Source organism: Staurois parvus, unplaced genomic scaffold, assembly GCF_062004578.1.
Source record: "Staurois parvus isolate SC_StPar_1 unplaced genomic scaffold, SC_StPar_1.0 ptg001858l, whole genome shotgun sequence".
NCBI lineage: Eukaryota > Metazoa > Chordata > Amphibia > Anura > Ranidae > Staurois > Staurois parvus.
Genome location: NW_028319654.1, coordinates 414,999 through 435,369, shown reverse-complemented (window position 1 = coordinate 435,369; position 20,371 = coordinate 414,999). Strand labels below are relative to the sequence as shown.

General features: G+C 43.5%; 1 protein-coding gene across 2 annotated transcripts in view; it reads right to left on the bottom strand.

Moving 5' to 3' along the window:
• LRFN5 (leucine rich repeat and fibronectin type III domain containing 5) overlaps positions 1–20,371 on the bottom strand; it is a 341,992-nt gene that overhangs the window by 92,197 nt on the left and 229,424 nt on the right. For both annotated transcript variants that reach the window (XM_089664215.1, XM_089664214.1), the window contains one exon: positions 12,839–12,941. The gene's annotated coding sequence lies outside the window, so the exon portion shown is untranslated. The remainder of the gene's footprint in view (positions 1–12,838; positions 12,942–20,371) is intronic.

Below are 20,371 nucleotides of genomic sequence, written 5' to 3'. Positions count from 1 at the left end.
ATGATTGGAACAGACGAGGTTGGGAATGAAGGCAGTATGAGGAGGAACAAATATTTCCGAAGATGATGGGAACAGACGACGTTGGGTATGAGGAGGAATGAATATTTCCGGAGATGATCAGAAGAGACGAGGTTGGAAATGAAGGCGGTATGAGGAGGAACGAATATTTCTGGAGATGATCAGAACAGATGAGGTTGGGAATGAAGGCGGCATGAGGAGGAATGAATATTTCCAGAGATGATCGGAACAGACGAGGTTGGGAATGAGGAGGAATGAATATTTCCGGAGACGATCGGAACAGACGAGGTTGGGAATGAGGAGGAACGAATATTTCCGGAGACGATCGGAACAGACGAGGTTGGAAATGAAGGCGGCGTGAGGAGGAACAAATATTTCCGGAGATGATCGGAACAGACAAGGTTGGAAATGAAGGCAGTATGAGGAGGAGCGAATATTTTTGGAAATGATCGGAAGAGACAAGGTTGGGAATGAAGGCGGTATGAGGAGGAACAAATATTTATGGAGATGATCGGAGCAGACGAGGTTGGAAATGAAGGCGGCGTGAGGAGGAACGAATATTTCCGGAGATGATCTGAACAGACGAGGTTGGGAATGAATGCGGTATGAGGAGGAACGAATATTTGCGGAGATGATCGGAACAGACAAGGTTGGAAATGAAGGCGGTATGAGGAGGAACGATATGCTCCGGCAGATAGATGACTCTTCCAGTTTGATAATACAGCATACAAGGACCGGTGGCGGGCAAGGACTGATGACTGTCATATTGCTGACTATTATGGCCAAAGATGGTGGCACAGACACGGGCTTTCCATGCACAAGGTGGTTATTGTAAATTAGTGGCACAAGTATGAGCCAAAATACCCCGGGTACGGTTCAAATGAACTTCATAGAAGTTTGGATTGGAAAAACCCATAGTAGTTGAATCTGGCAAATTGAAAATTCCTTTTTATTCTGGGCCAATAGGCAAAGGGATGTAAAACAATAGAATGGGGTTGGGCACTGCCTTGGGGAAATTGTACCAATATACCAGTGCACCCTCTCTCTGGAACTGTACTGGGCTACATGCCTTGAAATTTTGGGAGTGGTTACCTTGCCATGTCCTCTTCCCCACAACCCTGGCCGGTGGTTGTGGGGGTTCTCAGGTGGGGATCTTACTGGAATCCCCCTTTAATAACAGTAAGGACCCCAGATACAGCCCCCCCCCACTCACACATGATCATGAGCTACACTATATTGCCAAAAGTATTGGGCCGCCCTCCAAATCATGTGATTCAGGTGTTCCAATCCCCTCCATGGACACAGGTGTATACAATCAAGCCCCTAGGCATGGAGACTGCTTCTACAAACATTGGTGAAAGAATGGGTCTGTCACGATCTGGGTCAGGTTCAGAGACCAGTTGCTACAGCAGTTGTAAGGCTTACCTGAAACCAGCAGGATTGGTACACCAGTGGCCCACCCTGGGAATGACGCAGGCTCACCTGAGGTGCGGGATCTAAGCATCCACCGGTCTTGCCCAGAGCTCCTAATGGTGGAGATGGATTTGGCTGCGTGTGAATGCCAGGTCGCAGATCTCAGGATCACCCCACCAGGGAATGAGTAGGCTGGAAACCAAAAGCGGATCAAACAGTTCAGGGATCAAACAGAAGCGGAGTCAGTCACAAGCCAAGGGTCGGTCACCAATGGTAGTAGATAGGATGAGGCAGAATCATAGTCAGTGGCAAGCCAAAGGTCGGTAACGTAGATGAAGACGGCAGCAGGAACAGTAAGCGGGATATTGGCTGGTAAGGCACAATAATCTGGCAACCAGGAAGTGCAGAGACATGGTTTTTATAGGAAGTTCATGGGAGGAGCAAGGAGTTCAAGGTTCAGGCAAAACAGGGCAAAGGCAGGATCATCCAAAGAATTGTCAAGGGAGCTGTCCAGCATTCCAGGTGGCTCAGCGAGAAGAAACACCATCTCCCACCGCAGAAGGCCCAGGCTCGATTCCAGGCTCTGACAGTACTCCCCTCCTCACAGGACATCCCCTGGACGTCATAGGACCAGGCTTGTGGGGAAACCTCTGGTGGAATTCTCTTGTTAGTCTAGGAGCATGAACATTTTCCTCAGGCTCCCAAGAATTTTCCGCTAGCCCATATCCTTCCCATTGGATCAGATATTGCAACTTTCCTCTAAACATCCTAGAATCAAGAATCTTCTCCACCACATATTCTTCTTCACCCTGTACCTCAACAGGTGGAGGAGGTGGAAGAATTCTTCCAGAGAAAGGATTTTCATGAAATGGTTTGAAAAGCGATACATGAAAAACTGGGTGAATCTTCATACTGTCAGGAAGTTTTAAGCGAAAGGTAACTGGGTTGATCTGAGCAGAAATCTGAAAAGGACCAACAAACTTTTGACCCAACTTAGCAGATGGCACATGCACCTTCAGATTCTTTGTTGATAACCAAACTTTGTCACCCACATGAAACGTAGGAAGTGCTCTCCGGTGTCTGTCAGCAGCCTTTTTGTAATATTCCTGAGCTTCCCTCAAAGTCTCAATCAATTTCTCCTGAATCTCCTGCAATGTAGTTAGTCTGTTGGTAACAGCAGGAATTGGAGTTGTGATAGGGAGATCAGGAATAAAAACTAGATGATAACCGTTGTTTAAGTAAAATGGACTTTGAGACGTGGAACTATGTTTAGGATTGTTGTATGCAAACTCTGCAGTGGGAAGACAGTCCACCCAGTCATCCTGAAGATAAGTGACAAAGCATCGAAGATACTGTTCCATTGTTTGATTAGTTCTCTCAGTCTGACCATTAGACTGGGGATGAAAAGCAGAGGACAGATTGATTGTAACACCCAAGGCTGAGCAAAAGCTTTTCCAAAATTTCGAAGTAAACTGCACACTTCTGTCAGACACCACATCATCAGGGATTCCATGCAGTTTAAATACTTCTCGAACCATTAGTTCTGCAGTCTGTTCAGCAGTGGGCACCCCCTTCACTGGAACAAAATGGGCCATCTTTGTGAGACGGTCAACCACCACCAAAATGGTGGTCATTTCTTTTGAGGGAGGTAGATCTACCACAAAATCCATAGAAATAGACCCCCATGGTCTCGATGGAACAGGGAGTGGCTGAAGCAACCCCAAAGGAGAAGCTCGGGGAGTTTTATTGTGTGCACAGGTCAAGCATGAGACCACATAGCGTTTGACATCCTTCTTGTACCCCGGCCACCAAAAGGAACGTGACAACAGTTCTTCGGTCTTAGTAACTCCAAAATGCCCAGCAAGTTTGGAATCATGAACCAACTTGAGAGCTTCCACCCGAACAGATTCAGGTACATAAAGATTATGTTCTTGAATCCAAAAGCCATTTTTGTACACCAGGTTCATGTCCCTAGGAGGATCATTGAGAAGTGGGTCATTCTCATACCCCTCTTTGAGAAGACTCAAGAATGTCTTTGCACTTGTGGCCCCTAGGAAGTTCTTTTGCGTTAGGATGGAACATTCGGAGTTGCCCTCCAGGGGAGGCTCGGACAGCATCCTTGATAAGGCATCGGCCTTACCATTCCTCGATCCCGGTCGATATAACAAAATTAAATCTGGAAAAGAATAGAGACCAGCGAGCTTGTCTAAAAGACAATCTCTTGGCCGAACAAATAAATTCCAGATTTTTATGGTCCGTGAGAACAGTTACAGGATGATGGGAAACTTGGGTGATGTAATCAGCTGAAAGCTGATGGTCTCACAATGGTCAGCCTCAAACAACAGTTTCAGGGGGACCGTTTTATGGGTAACAGGTCCTGAAGATAAAGGTGACCTATCAACTGTCTCCATATCAATAGGGGTAAATGTGTCTCTCGCTTCAATATTATTGCTGTTGGCAAACTCTATATCCATAAAGTTCCCCCCCGCCCCGGAGTCCAGCATAGCTGAGCAGGAGATTTCACGGCCCTCAGATACAAGTTTAATAGGGATAACAAAGTGAGAAAGTAGGGAGTTCACTTTATTCTCTTCAGAAATCAGTGTGTAGACAGACTGGCTTATAGAGTTTATGTGTTCAGGCTCAATCACATCAGTCACAGCAATAGTTCTTTTAACCTTGTTAGGACAATTAATTGCATAATGACCAGAATCCCCACAATAAAGACATAAGTTCTCTGAACGTCTTCTCTCTTTCTCATAGATGGAAATGGATCTCTTGATCGCATCGACCTGCATAGGCTCAGGAGTGTTAGGACCCAGAGAGACTCTTGAATCCTGCTGAACAAATGGACTAGCAGAGAAATGCATGCCCCTATTACTTCCAAACATTCCCAACCTCTCCTTCCTCCTTTCTGTAAGCCTTTGATCGATTCGGATACACAATTGGATAAATTCCTCAAGATCATTAGGAGTATCACCTCTGGCAAGCTCATCCTTTACCTGTTCAGAAAGCCCTTGGCGGAACTGGCTCTTTTGTGCTGCAGGGTTCCAAGTGGTATCTGCCATCCAACTTCTGAATTCGGCTGTATATTCAGTGACCGAGCGTCTACCCTGCCGCAGACTATGTAATTTTGCTTTGGCAGTAGCACAACGGTTGGGATCATCAAAAACCTGATTCATTGCGGTCAAAAAGGTATCAAAATTATTCAGAATGTTATGGTTCTGCTCTATATAAGGGGAGGCCCAAGCTAGAGCTTCCCCAGTCAGAAGCCCAATAATAAACATTACCTTCTTTTTCTCTGAAGGAAACGCAGCAGGGTACATTTGGAAATATACACGACATTGATTAAAGAAACCCCTGTAGTGGCGGCGGTCTCCATTAAACTTAGATGGTTGGGGCTGGGGCATATGTGAGCTACGATCATCACGGTTCAGTAGTTGTCTCTGCAGAGCCTGAATCTCTCCCTGTTGCCTTTCTACTATACCTTGCAGTTCAGAAAATTTTTCTTGGTAGGTAACACCAAACTCTTGCAGCTCTGAAATTTGCTGCCTGACAGGAGCCATGGCATTTGCTATAGCGGCCTCCATGTTTAGGCCAGATTATTCTGTCACGATCTGGGTCAGGTTCAGAGACCAGTTGCTACAGCAGTTGTAAGGCTTACCTGAAACCAGCAGGATTGGTACACCAGCGGCCCACCCTGGGAATGACGCAGGCTCACCTGAGGTGCGGGGTCTAAGCATCCACCGGTCTTCCCCAGAGCTCCTAATAGTGGAGATGGATTTGGCTGCATGTGAATGCCAGGTCGCAGATCTCAGGATCACCCCACCAGGGAATGAGTAGGCTGGAAACCAAAAGCGGATCAAACAGTTCAGGGATCAAACAGAAGCGGAGTCAGTCACAAGCCAAGGGTCGGTCACCAATGGTAGTAGATAAGATGAGGCAGAATCGTAGTCAGTAGCAAGCCAAAGGTCGGTAACGTAGATGAAGCCGGCAGCAGGAACAGTAAGCGGGATATTGGCTGGTAAGGCACAATAATCTGGCAACCAGGAAGTGCAGAGACATGGCTTTTATAGGAAGTTCATGGGAGGAGCAAGGAGATCAAGGTTCAAGACAAAACAGGGCAAAGGCAGGATCATCCAAAGAATTGTCAAGGGGGCTGTCCAGCATTCCAGGTGGCTCAGCGAGAAGAAACACCGTCTCCCACCGCAGAAGGCCCAGGTTCAATTCCAGGCCCTGACAGGGTTGCTCTCAGGAGCTCAGTGACTCCAAGCGTGGTTCCGTGATAGGTGGCCACCTGTGCAATAAGTCCATCCGGGACATTTCCTGGCTACTAAATATTCCACGCTCAACTGTTAGTGGGATTATAACAAAGTGGAAGCAACTGCCACTCAGCCACCAAGTGGTAGGCCACGTCACATGACAGGGCGGGGTCAGCGCATGCATGTGCAGAAGTTGCCAACTGTCTGCAGAGTCAATAGCTAAAGACTTCCAAACTTGGTGTGGTCTTCAGATGAGCCCAACAACAGTGTGTAGAGAGCTTCATGGAATGGAACAGTTTGCTCAGTGCTTTACAATATAACAAGAGACAATACAATTACAATACATTTCAGCATAGAAGGAATAGGAGGGCCCTGCTTGTGGAGCTTACAATCTAAAGGAAGGGATACATATATATATTTAACAATTTATATATTTATGTCTCTTCAAGTTTCAACATGAGACTTGTGATGTTTCCTCCTCAGCGTTTGCTCTGTCTAATGTCTGACATGGACTGTAATATTGGAACAGACATCACCTGCACAGTGAAAATCTAGGTCTATCATCATATTTATGCCGCTGACCCATTTACAAACAGGAATCTGCTATTTCTGCTATTCCTAAGGTAACCTCACCAGGATTTTTTTTGTTTTTATATTAGTTGTAAAAAAACTACTCACGGAGGAAATGGCACACCTACTGTATATTGCATCATGGACCTGTATTAGAAAGCCATATCAGAAAGAAAATGTGGATATATTTCAGAACAACTTGAATATTATTGTACTTTTGAGGTTTTTTTTTTATGACATCATTGGAGATATTTCAATAAAAATGAAATAATTGTGTTTTTTTTTTATCAGGGTGTTAGCATGCTTTCTTGCTGTTCCATGTTGTTATTGTTTCTATATATGCGTACTAATACTCCCTCTAGTATTTGTATATCAGGGGATTCTACACACAGTAACTTCAGCTGCTCACACATGGTTTGTTTTTAGTTCATAGGAAAAGTCTAATAAAAAGTTGATCGTCAGAACATTCTTTTTTACCATCAAGTCAACTAATTTGATTCAAAAGCTTTACTTATCTGCCTCCTTCCCCCTTCCCCCTCCGTTGCCACCTTTGGCACCTTTCGAGGAAGCGGGTATCTGGTTTTGACAGGTACCCGCTCCAACTTCTGGAAGTGCAGGCCTCACTGGACATTTGACAGGTCCCAGAGGACTGCGGCCCCTTCGCAAAGTGTGGTGCCACAAGGCTTCCCTTCCAATTTCCCTTAATCAAGATGACGGTGCCGGAACCCAACCTGGTTTTGACAGGTACCCACTCCAACTTCCGGAAGTGCAGGCCTCCCTGGACATTTCACAGGTCCCAGAGGACTACGGCCCGTTCACAAAACATGGCGCCACAAGGCTTCACTGCCTATATCCCTTAGTCAAGATGGCGGCGCCAGTACCTGACCTGGTTTTGACAGGTACCCACTCCAACGTCCAGAAGTGCAGGCCTCCCTGGACATTTCACAGGTCCCAGCTGGTCACACATGGTTTGTTTTTAGTTCATAGGAAAATTCTAAAACAAGTTGATTGTTAGAACATTCTTTTTTACCATCAAGTCAACTAATTTCATTCAAAAGCTTTACTTATCTTCCTCCTCCCCCTTCACCCTGGTACCCACTCCAACTTCCAGAAGTGCAGGCCTCCCTGGACATTTCACAGGTCCCAGAGGACTACGTCCCATTCACAAAGTGTGGCGCCACAAGGCTTCACTGCCTATATCCCTTAGTCAAGATGGATTGTAGAATTGGCTCAGGGTGAGGATGTTGCTGGATCCCTGGGCAGGTAGGTGCCCTAATATTAAAAATCAGCAGCTACAGAATTTTTAGCTGCTGACATTTAATTTATTTTCCGCTTTAAAGCAGAACTCCATGTAATATTTCTTTTGTCCCACGCAGTGAGGCTGTTCCCCCAATGCAAGGGATAACTGCTTGTTTTTATTATTATTATTATCATTATTATAATTATTATTATTATACAGGATTTATGGCACCAACAGTTTGCTCAGTGCTTTACAATATAACGGGAGACAATACAGCAACAATACAGTTCAATACAAGAGGGATAGGAGGGCCTAATCCTGGGAGCTTACAATCTAAGAGGGAGGGGCTGGTGGTACAAAAGGTAATAACTGTGGGGGATGGACTGGTAGAAGGAAAAGAAGGTTCTGTTAGCAGCTGAGGGCAGGATAGGCTTCCCTGAAGAAATCAGCTTTCAGAGATCACCTAAAAGTGAGCAGAGTAGGCTATAGTCAGATAAATTGAGGTAGAGAGTTCCAGAGGATGAGGGAAGCTCTAGAGAAGTCCTTGTTTTGTTCTTAATGTTTTTGTTGTAAAGTAGCGCAGTGCTAAATAGGAGAAAATGGCCTGGACATGAATGGGGGTAAAACCTTCCAGGGCTTTAGTGGTTAATAGCTTCAGTTATCATTTTAGATTCACAAAATAAACTCATTTACAGTTATAGAGATTCTTTTTTTTTTTTTTTTTACAATCAGGCAGACCAGACCTATAAATGTGCACATCAAGTGAAATGCAGTAAAGCACTTCACTGTTCAGTACTAGTATGAAGTAGGAAGCAGAGCCTGCCCATGTAGCAGAGAATCTGTCTGTTTCTAAACACATCCCAAGTCATGTTATTATGTCATGTACAAGCCTTAAAAAAGAAAAAAAAATTAAAAAACTATATAATAAACAGCCATCGGAGTAGTTTTCCTACATCCTAAAATCAAGCCAAACCTTGGCTTTAAAAAGAGATTAGGAGGCCTTAAAACATGTAGCCACACCCCCTTAGTGATGTTTCAGGAAGTGACGTCATGCCCTGTCCACCAGGCTCTCCACCAACCTCGAAAAACAGCAAACCCAAATACTCCTGTGCTTGGGGATGGACTCAGCTAGGGCTATGGCCACATCTCTTCCATTTTCTAATTATTGCTCCCACAGTTGATTTGTTCACACCAAGCTGCTTGTCTATTGCAGATTCAGTCTTCCCAGCCTGGTGCAGGTCTACAATTTTGTTTCTGGTGTCCTTTGACAGCTCTTTGGTCTTCACCATAGTGGAGTTTGGAGTGTGACTGTTTGAGGTTGTGGACAGGTGTCTTTTATACTGATAACAAGTTCAAACAGGTGCCATTGATACAGGTAATGAGTGCAGGACAGAGGAGCCTCTTAAAGAAGAAGGTACAGGTCTGTGAGAGCCAGAAATCTTGCTTGTTTGTAGGTGACCAAATACTTATTTTCCACCATAATTTGCAAATAAATTATTTCCCAATCAGCCAATGTGATTGTCTGGAGTTGTTTTCTCATTTTGTCTCTCATAGTTGAGGTCTACCTATGATGCCAATTACAGGCCTCTCTCATCTTTGTAAGTGGGAGAACTTGCACAATTGGTGGTGACTAAAGACTTTTTTGCCCCACTGTATGTGTATGTATGTGAGTTAGGGACCTTAGATCATACACTCCTTGAGGGTTAGGGACTGATGTGAATGATGTGTGCAATATATATGTAAAGCACTGTGTACAATGATGGTGCTATATAAGTACCTGAAATAAATAATAAATACATTTTAAAAACAAATTATGTATATGAACATCTCCTAGCTCATTAGAAAAAATAAAATTGGCAGATTCAATTACCAGTGGAAACCTTGGGTAGACTGGAAGAGTAGAGATGGAGTCAAGGATTTATAGAAATGTGTTGTGGATGAGATGCTTAAAAGATTTCAAGTAGACTGAAATACATGAAAAGATCTGAATATCAAGATGTATATACAGTATATATATATATATATATATATATATTGTATATATTCTGTACATGTATTGGAGGACAACCCCATTCAAAATGCAAGAATAATCCTCATAGTGTAGTAAGGTGAATTAAATGTATTGCCTTAAATGTAGTAAAAAACGTACATCAAAAAAGAATGTAAAACAGCATGTCACCATATAAATGAACGGTACGTTTCAAACCAAGAAGATGGCCGCCATGTGCCGGAGCGTGCTGATGTCATGCTCTTTGGCTTGTCCCTATGTGTTTCGTCCTCAATTATGTCGTCAGGGGAGTATGGTACATTTAAAAAATGTACCATACTTGCTACACTCAAATAGCGCCCCCTGCTGTTTTTATTTATCACATACATATCTGATAAATTATAAGCTGATTATAGCTTTCTGTTGATGACAACAGTATATATATATTTTTATTTTGAATTCTATATTTTGTGATATAAATAGAATACGCATACTATATCCGTAGAAAGTACAGTACATTTGTATCGCGAATAATTGCAGACGCACGGCGCCCTTAAATACCAGCTTAATTAACACAATCTAATTAGAGAAAATTGTTTAAGTTTTGCAGTGGGATCCATTTTTCACGTTTAATCGTCATGTAAAAATAGCTTCTTGAAAAGTCAAAATAAATGATCAGCAATCTGCTTGTTGTAAAGCCTGCAATTAATTTCCAGGCGTAATTAGGAGAAGTAAGAAGAGATATACATTGTCGGTGAGATATCGCTGCCTCGGCTCAGATAATGCACGATCCTTGTCACAGCAACACTGAAATAGGTCAGAGGCAACGTACATGAAAAATCTGCCAGGGTTTTCTAGACCAAGGCCGGTGCAACGCGAATCCTCAGCCGATCGCTGCGTGCGCAGGGCCATCCAGTGATTAATATGCCGAGCGAGGTAGGGCCTGAAAGCGTGCCTAACCCTTACATAAGGCTGACGAAGGATATGCTTCTGTATATTCTCTTCGAAGGAAAAACAGCCTCGCGGCACAAAAGCTTTACAAACAGATCAATTCACTTCCAACTGAATACCTGCACAGCTTTATGCAGCCGGCAAGAAGAACATGTTCACTCTATTGAGAAGTATATTTATAGATTGTAAGCTCTTGATGGCTGAGACCTGCAACATTCAAAGTACATAGGGAGGAGAGGGCAGAGCAAACCAAAAAAGGAAGAAGGGAAACACAATGATAGGAGGGGTAGGCCAAAGAAATACATGGAATATGAAAAAAAAACAAAAGGAAAATGAAAGAAGGTGAAAGGAAAGTAAAGGGGAAAGGAAAAGGGATAGGAAAAAAGAAAAGAGAAAAGGAAAGCAATGAGGAAAGGGAAGGGGAGGGGAGGAGAGGAGAGGAGAGGAGAGGAAAGAAAAAGAAAAGAAAAAGGAAGCCAAAAAGGGAAAGGGAAGGGAAATTGAAAATAAAAGATACGGGGAAAGGAAAGGAAAGGAAAAGGGAGAGAAGAGGAAAATTAAGGAAAGTGAAAAGGAAAAGAAAAGGAAAGGGGAAAAGGAAATGTAAAAGTAAAAAGAAAGTGAAAATGAAAAAGGAAAGTCAAAAGGGAAAAGAAAGGGAAAGGAAAGGGAACGAAAAGGGAAAGGAAAGAGAAAGGGAAAGGGAAAAGGAAAGGAAAGGAAAAAGAAAGCCAAAAGGGAAAGGGAAGGGAAAGGGAAAGGGAAAGGGAAAGGAAAAGGAAAGGAAAGGAAAGGAAAGGAAAAAGGAAGTCAAAAGGCAAAGGGAAGGGAAAGGGAAAGGAAAAGGAAAGGAAAGGAAAAAGGAAGCCAAAAGGGAAAGGGAAGGGAAACGGAAAGGGAAAGGAAAGGAAAAAGGAAGCCAAAAGGGAAAGGGAAGGGAAACGGAAAGGGAAAGGAAAGGAAAATGAAAAAGGAAGCCAAAAGGGAAAGGGAAGGGAAATTGAAAATAAAACATACGGGGAAAGGAAAGGGTGGGAAAGGAAAGGGAAGGAAAGGAAAGGAAAAGGGAGAGAAGAGGAAAATTAAGGAAAGTGAAAAGGAAAAGAAAAGGAAAGGGGAAAAGGAAATGTAAAAGTGAAAAGAAAGTGAAAATGAAAAAGGAAAGTCAAAAGGGAAAAGAAAGGAAAGGGAAAGGAAAGGAAAGAAAAGGAAAGCAAAAGAAAAAGGATTGCAAATCCTTCTTACTCACCTATCATTGCAATTTATTTTTTAAGCTTTTTCCTGACACATTAATGTATTAGATTTTCATTTTTACAATCTTTTTACAAGTTTGCGTGAATACAGAGATCAACAGCTTAAGCTCAAATTTACACACACAGCTAAAGGAGTCAGAGGGGTGAAACCTATTCCCTCCTCCCCAATTCCGCTGTGTTTAGGCAGCAATATGTAGACTTTCAATTACAGAGAGAGTCTGAATGCAAACTGATTCTGTTGTGCTCTGTGACCATGATGTTCCGTGTTTCCTTTGTCATACTGTACGTGCAATCAGTACTTTTTTTCCTCCTTTTTTTAAAAAAAAAAATAAGGATTTGACACCCAGTATAACAAAATATAAAATTTCAGGCATTTTAAGAAGAAATATAAATAAATAAGTAAATAAATAAATAAAATCTATGTTATGTTAATATAATCTATGTTAACTGGTAATAAAGGATAAAATAGAACCAAATTACAAAGTATCTATTTTTTTCCAGTTGTTCTAGTTATAGTAGTGATTTTGCACTTGTTTATTTACTAAATATACAGTAGGTTAGGGCAGAAATGAAAGTATGCGATACAAAATAAACTCGTGCCTAAACCTAATAAATAAATTAATAGGTGCTGCTGCTCATGGATGAAAGAAACATCAATAATATAACTAAACCACAGGGTGAAAATTAATAAAATAATACATTTAATCAGTGATATATATATATATATATATATATATATATATATAATTAAATTTATTATCTATTATTTTATTTTTGAGCTGTGAGTTGCTAGATCAGCAACTTTTTATTCTCAGACCACCCCGTCTGGTACCAACAACCGCGCCACGTTCAAAGTCACTTAAATCCCCTTTCTTCCCCATTCTGATGCTCGGTTTGAACTTCAGCAAGTCGTCCTCACCACGTCTAGATGTCTATATGCATTGAGGTTCTGCCACGCGATTGGCTAATCAGCAATTTGTGTAAACATGCAATGGAACAGGTGGACCTAATAAAGTGGCCGGTGAGTGTAAGCTCTTGTTTTTGCTTCTGCTGGAAAGCCTTTCTATATAAAACATTAAATAATCTGTATATACAGTATATATGACAAATATAAATTTGTATTCATAAGAAGAGCTTTACTGGATACCTTGCTTAGGAAACCATCTCTTTGGTGTTCACCTGGTCATCTGAACACATTGGTTTCTCCAAATCTTTGACGGGTAACCACATAGCATGGAGATGCAAGTAATCTGGGAAAGAAAAGAAATCAATGAATTTAGTTAATAACTTCCTTTTTTTTCTATCCAGCATCCCATTTAGTTTTCCTATCGAGGATAATCAAAATACTGTCTGAGCATTTCATACTGAATGTATATTGTAGCCATTGGGTCTGGCACACCTACTCTTGATGCAAACTCTCTACACATGTTGCTGATGATCGGCGTGGCTTCGGAATCTAAGATTTAGCCCACATTACGTTTTTAAAGTGGCAGTTTTTGGATTTTTTTTTATTTCGTAATTATACAAACAACATTAAAACATATTCCATCTTCCGAAATATACTTTTCCCTTATTTTCCCTAAATAAATACATTCTATAACCCCCCAATCTCCCCCCCTCCATCCATCCCCATCCATCCCCACCTACATAATCTCGATCTTTTCTCTATCTGTATCCATTTTTCTATAACTTGTTATTCCAACTGGTATCACCATGAATTCTTGGGCTACCTCCTTTACTTTCATTAATTCTATATAAGTTTCTAAGGTTTTAAATTTCAACCAAACACTCCATATTCTTTTAAACATTCCCATCTTATCCTCTTCTAGTTCTTCCATTCTGACAATACCTTCCACTCTATCTATCCAGTTCACCAGCTTCGGAATCTCTGCCACTAACCAAAATTTTGGTATCAAACCCTTTGTTGCACTGATTAACCTCCCTAGCGGTCTGATTATGTCCATATTTCTGTGCTCAAAGCGGTACATTTTTTGCATGGAAATATGTATTTTTTTTTATTGTCGGCCTGTCATTCTTAGGAATAACTCACTGAAATCTGTCCGAACAAGAGTCTAGTAAACATCCCGGGTATGATAAAATTTGAAACACAAAATCATAAATTATAATATAATAAATAATCATAAAAAATAATAATATAATAATAATAAATTTAATTCAATAATATAATCAAACCAAAAACACTGAAATGTGAAATATAGCGCCAAGTTCGCACATCGCTGAGCTCAGTCGCAGAATCGTTTTCAGTGTCTGATGAGGAATTTCCCCCACAAATCATTATCACTCAATTCTGCAAGTGGTTCTGATTTACTATCGCTGTTCTCTAGCCGGTCTAAAACCGCGTCTGACCTAAAGGGACGCTTTTTGGACGCCATGGACGTTTCTCAGTTTCCAGGCAGAAAGAGCAGTAAAAATGCAGGCAGGGCGCCGGACAAAGCACTCGGGACAAAATGTATGTGAAATGGTTTGATACAGGAATGTTATACTATGTGATTTTAGTGGATTTAGTGAATGTCACTTTTTCACATTTTTGAATTTCCCGCCAGTTCCGTCCCCCGTACATCCCGACGTCGCAGGGAACAGAACCCGGAAGACGGATGCCGGCATCAGCCGGAGGACATTACAGGGGACACTGCAGGAGGGACATCGCGGGAGCGCAGGACAAGGTAAGTGCAGAAGAGATCCCGGAGCAGCACTGCAGTGTATTCCCGAGTGTAGCTCGGGGGGGTTACCGCTTGTGGTGCTGAAACTTTACCCCGAGCCAAACTCAGGAATACCGCCAGGGGGGTTAAATGGTACAGTACTTTATTCCTATGTACTTCCAAATTGGGCTCAGAATAATATATATATCCAGGAAATATGTGGGGTAAATATCCAAGGAGATCCACTGAAATGCTTATTCTGTTATTCTGTTATTGGCTTTTGGGAGGTTCTAGAGGAGTTTTTTAGCCTGAAAAATTCAGCAAAGTGTGGTAAAACGCCCCAAACCGTCATTTTCGTAGGGGTTTTTTTGCTATGGGGGCACCTGAGCAGATGCGCTCCTGAGCCACGGCTCTGTGTGTCCTTTCACACACAGGACCGTGACTCGGCCCTGCCCCTGCTCCTCCCTCTCCTGAATGACTCACTGGCTGTGATTGACAATGGCCTCAGCCAGGGGCGGACTGACAGCTCATGGGGCCCCCGGGCAATAAGGGATCATGGGGCCCCTGTGTCCTTGTCCACACTCAAAGCACACCCAAAAAAGCCTATAAAAGGTATCAGGGGCATTTCATGGAGTTCCATACTGACCCTGGGCCCTCGGGCAGTGCCCAAGTGCTCGAATGGTCAGTCCGCCCCTGGCCTCAGCCAATCAGGAGTGAGAGTCCTCAGAGAACAGAGGCTCTCGTGGACATCTCTGGATCAAGAGGGGGCTCAGGTTAAGTGTTAGGGGGGCTGCTACACACAGAAGGTTTTTACCTTCATGCATAGAAAGGATGAAGGTAAAAAAAAAACCTTGAGACCAGGGGCGAACTGACAACTCATGGGGCCCCCGGGCAATAGGGGATCATGGGGCCCCTGTGTCCTTTCCCAAACTCAAAATAGCCTATGAAAAAGGCACCAGGGGCATCTCAAGGGGGCCCCCTACTGACCCCGGGCCCTCGGGCAGTGCCCGAGTTTCCAAATGGTCAGTCCGCCCCTGCTTGAGACTTTAGAACCATTCCAAGATAGGATTGCACCTTTCTGTGTTGCTGGTTCTTTTAATGACTCCATATTGTATCATTGCCTGGCTACTTGTCACATCTTTCTCTGCATTTCTCTTTTGTATTTCGATGAGTACCGATATAATAAAGAAAAATTGAAAATTAATTTATCAGATATGGCGACCACTGAATAAAAAAAAAAAAACAAGTTAAAGGATACAAATAATGATCTACTTATTGTAGTGTTAAAAAAATAAATGCCCATTGAAAGTGAATGTATCCTTTTTCTAAAAGGGAATAAGATTCAAAGAACATATTAAATCTTTCAAAGCATGTTTATTTTGATATATTCAGTTTCGTGAAAAATAAAACTCGCTGAAATGACCAGAAGATCTCATATCCTGAGGATTAGAAGCTTATGTACATAGCAAATGTCATTGTGCAATTACTGTGCAATTCAGGTTCAGAAGTAAATGTTTTCCCCCTGTGATGTGAGTGGCTAATGGTGGCCATTTACTGCCATCAGCAGCCATCTTGTGGAGGTCCTATATTTCTCATTCACAATCCAAAGTAGATGAAAGCAAAAGATTATTCTAATAGAAGCTGAGATAATTGCAAATGCCTGGCCTGCTAAGATCCTGAATTTCTGCATAACAGAAATGTATCTTAATACCGATGGTATGTTGTGCGCCGAATGGTAAAAAAGTGAAGAGGAAAATTGGAAATAAAATGTTCCGAGTAAATTCATTTTTGATGAGTTGATCAGGCATTGGTTTATCCCTTATGAAAGGAAGAAGAAATGTTAGCTGAACCAACTCTTGAGGGAGTCTATTCCACATTCTCACAGCTCTCACTGTGAAGAAACCTTTCCATGTTTGGAGATTAAATCTCTCTCTGTATCTCTTTCATAGTTACATAGTTAGTCTGGCTGAAAAAAGACAAAAGTCCATCCAGTTCAACCATTTAAAAAAAAAGTTATAATCCTACACCCACAGATGATCCAGAGGAAGGCAAAAAAACCCAGCAAAGCATGTTCCAATTTGCTCCTGCAGGGAAAAAAATTCCTTCCTGATCCCCCGAGAGGCAATCGGATATTCCCTGGATCAACTTTCCCTATAAATCTTATATCCAGTTATATTCTGTGTATCCAAGAAAGAATCCAGGACTTTCCTACAGCAATCCACTGAGCTGGCCACAACCAACTCTGGAGGGAGTCTATTCCACATTCTCACAGCTCTCACTGTGAAGAAACCTTTCCGTGTTTGGAGATTACATTTCATTTTCAGTATCTACTGAATACCTTAAAGTACTCTAAATCAGTATTTGGTGACATAGAAAACCGGATGCAGCTGTAGATCTCAAGATTAGCTTAGAGCACCACTCAAAGCCAAGGACTTCACTGCATGGAAATATGTTATTTTTTTATTGTAGGCCTGTAATTCTTAGGAATAACTCACTGAAATCTGTCCGAACAAGAGTCTAGTAAACATCCCGGGGAGGATAAAACTTGAAACACAAAATCATAAATTATAATTTAATAAATAATAATATAAAATAATAATATAATAATAATAAATGTAATTCAATAATATAATCAAACCAAAAACACTGAAATGTGAAATATAGCGCCAAGTTCGCACATCGCTGAGCAAAGTCGCAGAATTGTTTTCAGTGTCTGATGAGGAATTTCCCCCACGAATCATTATCACTCAATTCTGCAAGTGGTTCTGATTTACTATCGCTGTTCTCTAGCCGCTCTAAAACTGCGTCTGACCTAAAGGGACGCTTTTTGGACGCCATGGACGTTTCTCAGTTTCCAGGCAGAAAGAACAGTAATAATGCAGGCAGGGCGCCGGACAAAGCACTCGGGACAAAATGTATGTGAAATGGTTTGATACAGGAATGTTATACTATGTGATTTTAGTGTATTTAGTAAATGTCACTTTTTACATTTTCAAATTTCCCGCCAGTTCCGTCCCCCGTATGTCCCGACGTCGCAGGGAGCGGAACCCAGAGGACATTACAGGGGACACTGCAGGAGGGACATCGTGGGAGCGCAGGACAAGGTATGTGAAGAAGAGATTCCGGAGCAAAGCTGCAGTGTATTCCCGAGTGTAGCTCGGGGGGGGTTACCGCTTGTGGTACTGAAACTTTACCCTGAGCTACACTCGGGAATACCGCCAGGGGGGTTAAGAAATCACGTGTCCTATATTGACCCCAGCCTTGCTTTTTACCCTTCTTCCGTTTTCTGATTTGGTACCTCTGCTATCAGTTCTTACCTAAAACTTGTATACAAGCCATCGGTGGACAAGCCTGCCTTTTAGATAATAAATTGGATGTCCTACATGTGTGGATGTTGCTGCATTATAAAAACTATTGGAATAGTTTTTCACATTTTAGAATGGGGTGCCTCAAGACTGTCCATAATTTTTAAAGGGTGCCTTGACTGAAAAAAGGTTGAGAAACACCGATCTAACCCAGCCTTTCTCAACCAGGGTGCCTTGAGGTCTCTTCAGGGGTGACTTGGCAAAATGTCTAAAAATTACCCAAAACTTGTATACAAGCCAGCGGGTGGACAAGCCTGCCTTTTAGGTAATAAATCATCTCTAATGTTGGGTGTCCTGCATGTGTTGCTGCGTTATAAAAAACTATTAGAATAGTTTTTCACATTTTAGAATGGGGTGCCCTTTTAAAATTATGGAGAGGCTTGAGGCACCCTATTTTATAATGGGGTGCCTCAAAACTGTCCATAATTTGAAAGGGTGCCTCGGGACTGTCCATAATTTGAAAGGGTGCCTCGGGACTGTCCATAATTTTTGCGACTATGGCGCAAAACCAAATCCCAACAAGCCTTCAGCCGCTACAAATCTGCCTTCCGCACCTACACCTCCTCCCTCCATGCTGCCAAACAGGCCTACTTCTTGACCCTCATCAAGGCCCTCTCCTCCAATCCTCGCCGACTCTTCTCTGCCTTCAACTCTCTACTCTCTCCACCCCCACCTCCACCCAGCACCTCACTCACTGCCCTTGAGATTGCCAATCACTTCAAAAACAAAATTGACACAATTCGCAAGGACATTGCCGCAACTCACACACCCTCTCAACCCGTCCCCTCTCACACAGCTACCCCCTTATCCCCCCTCCCCCTCAACATAACCCGCAGGGACTTCGTCGCTGCTCAAACTCTCTCCAACCCCCTTCACCCTCACTCAGCTACCCCCTCATCACCCCTCTCCCACAGCCCCACCACTGCTCTGACCTCCTCTTCCACCCCACCCTACATTCCTCATACTGAAGCTCCCCCAACACTCCACACCTTTGACCTTACTACTAGAGATGAGCGAAGTATTCAAAAATTCGATTCGACTGATTCGGCGAATTCGTAGAAAAATTTCGATTCGAGTCGAATATATTCGCTGTGAATTTAACTTAAAAAAGGGTGTTTCTAGGCTTCAGAGAGACTTAATATTAGTGCTGAACACTGTACCTTTAATTTAAATGCCCTTGGAGTCTGCTGGGGAAGAGAAATAATACTGTCAGGCAGTATGACATGCAGATGAGTGCCGTCGATCTTAGAATCACCGCACACTTCACTCATTTGGCCAGTCACGGGGCCAAAACCAGAGTGTGGAGCCACAGTGTGGCGGTGGAGGCAGCAGCAATGGGAGGCCATACAGCACCCTATGACAAAAATGGAAACCACCAGCAGTGTGAGGAGACCTGAAAGTGGCACATGGCAGAGTGTGGCGATAGAGACAGCAGCAATGGGAGGCCGTACAGGGACCCATGACACACTCTGGACCTGGCAGCAGCATGAGGAGGCGGTACAGGGGCCCATGGCAGATTACGGGCCTGGCAGCAGCATGAGGAGTCGGTACGGGGGCCCATGGCAGATTACAGGCCTGGCAGCAGCAATGGGAGGCCGTACAGGGACCCATGACACAATCTGGACGTGGCAGCAGCATGGGGAGGCGGTACAGGGGCCCATGACAGATTACGGGCCTGGCAGCAGCATTTGGAGTCGGTACGGGGGCCCATGACACACTCTGGACCTGGCAGCAGCATGAGGAGGCGGTACAGGGGCGCATGACAGATTACGAGCCTGGCAGCAGCAACTTGGACAGGAGGACGTTCAGTTTCTGCACCGTCTGGTGCGTGCTCGCAAACTGTTGTCTCTTGGAAACGGATTCCAAGAAAGACTGCTGACGGAATCCGTGAAGAGGAGTAGCAGGAGAAGGAGCATCTGAACGAGCGGAATATGCCAACAAGCGACAACAGGGGCCCATGGCAGATTAGGGGCCTGGCAGCAGCTATGGGAGGCCCGTAATCTGCCAGCACCCTATGACAAAAAATGGAACCCACCAGCAGTGTGAGGAGACCTGAAAGTGGCACATGGCAGAGTGTGGCGATGGAGACAGCAGCAATGGGAGGCCGTACAGGGACCCATGACAGACTCTGGACCTGGCAGCAGCATGAGGAGGCGGTATATAGGGGCCTATGGCAGATTAGGGGCCTGGCAGCAGCTATGGGAGGCCCGTAATCTGCCAGCACCCTATGTCAAAAAATTCTACACACCAGCAGTGTGTGAGACCTGAAAGTGGCACATGGCAGAGTGTGGCGATGGAGACAGCAGCAATGGGAGGCCGTACAGGGACCCATGAGAGACTCTGGACTTGGCAGCAGCATGAGGAGGCGGTATAGGGGCCCATGGCAGATTAGGGGCCTGGCAGCAGCTATGGGAGGCCCGTAATCTGCCAGCACCCTATGACAAAAAATGGAACACACCAGCAGTGTGAGGAGACCTGAAAGTGGCACATGTTTGGGGCATGATTCATGGCGGATTTAGTCAGTTGTGTCAGGAACTGGTGGTTTGAAATCCAGACTAATCCACGCCTGATTCATTTTCACAAACGTCAGTCTCTCCACACTTTGGGTGGACAGTCGTGTCCTCCGCGGAGTTGCAATACCTCCTGCCGCACTAA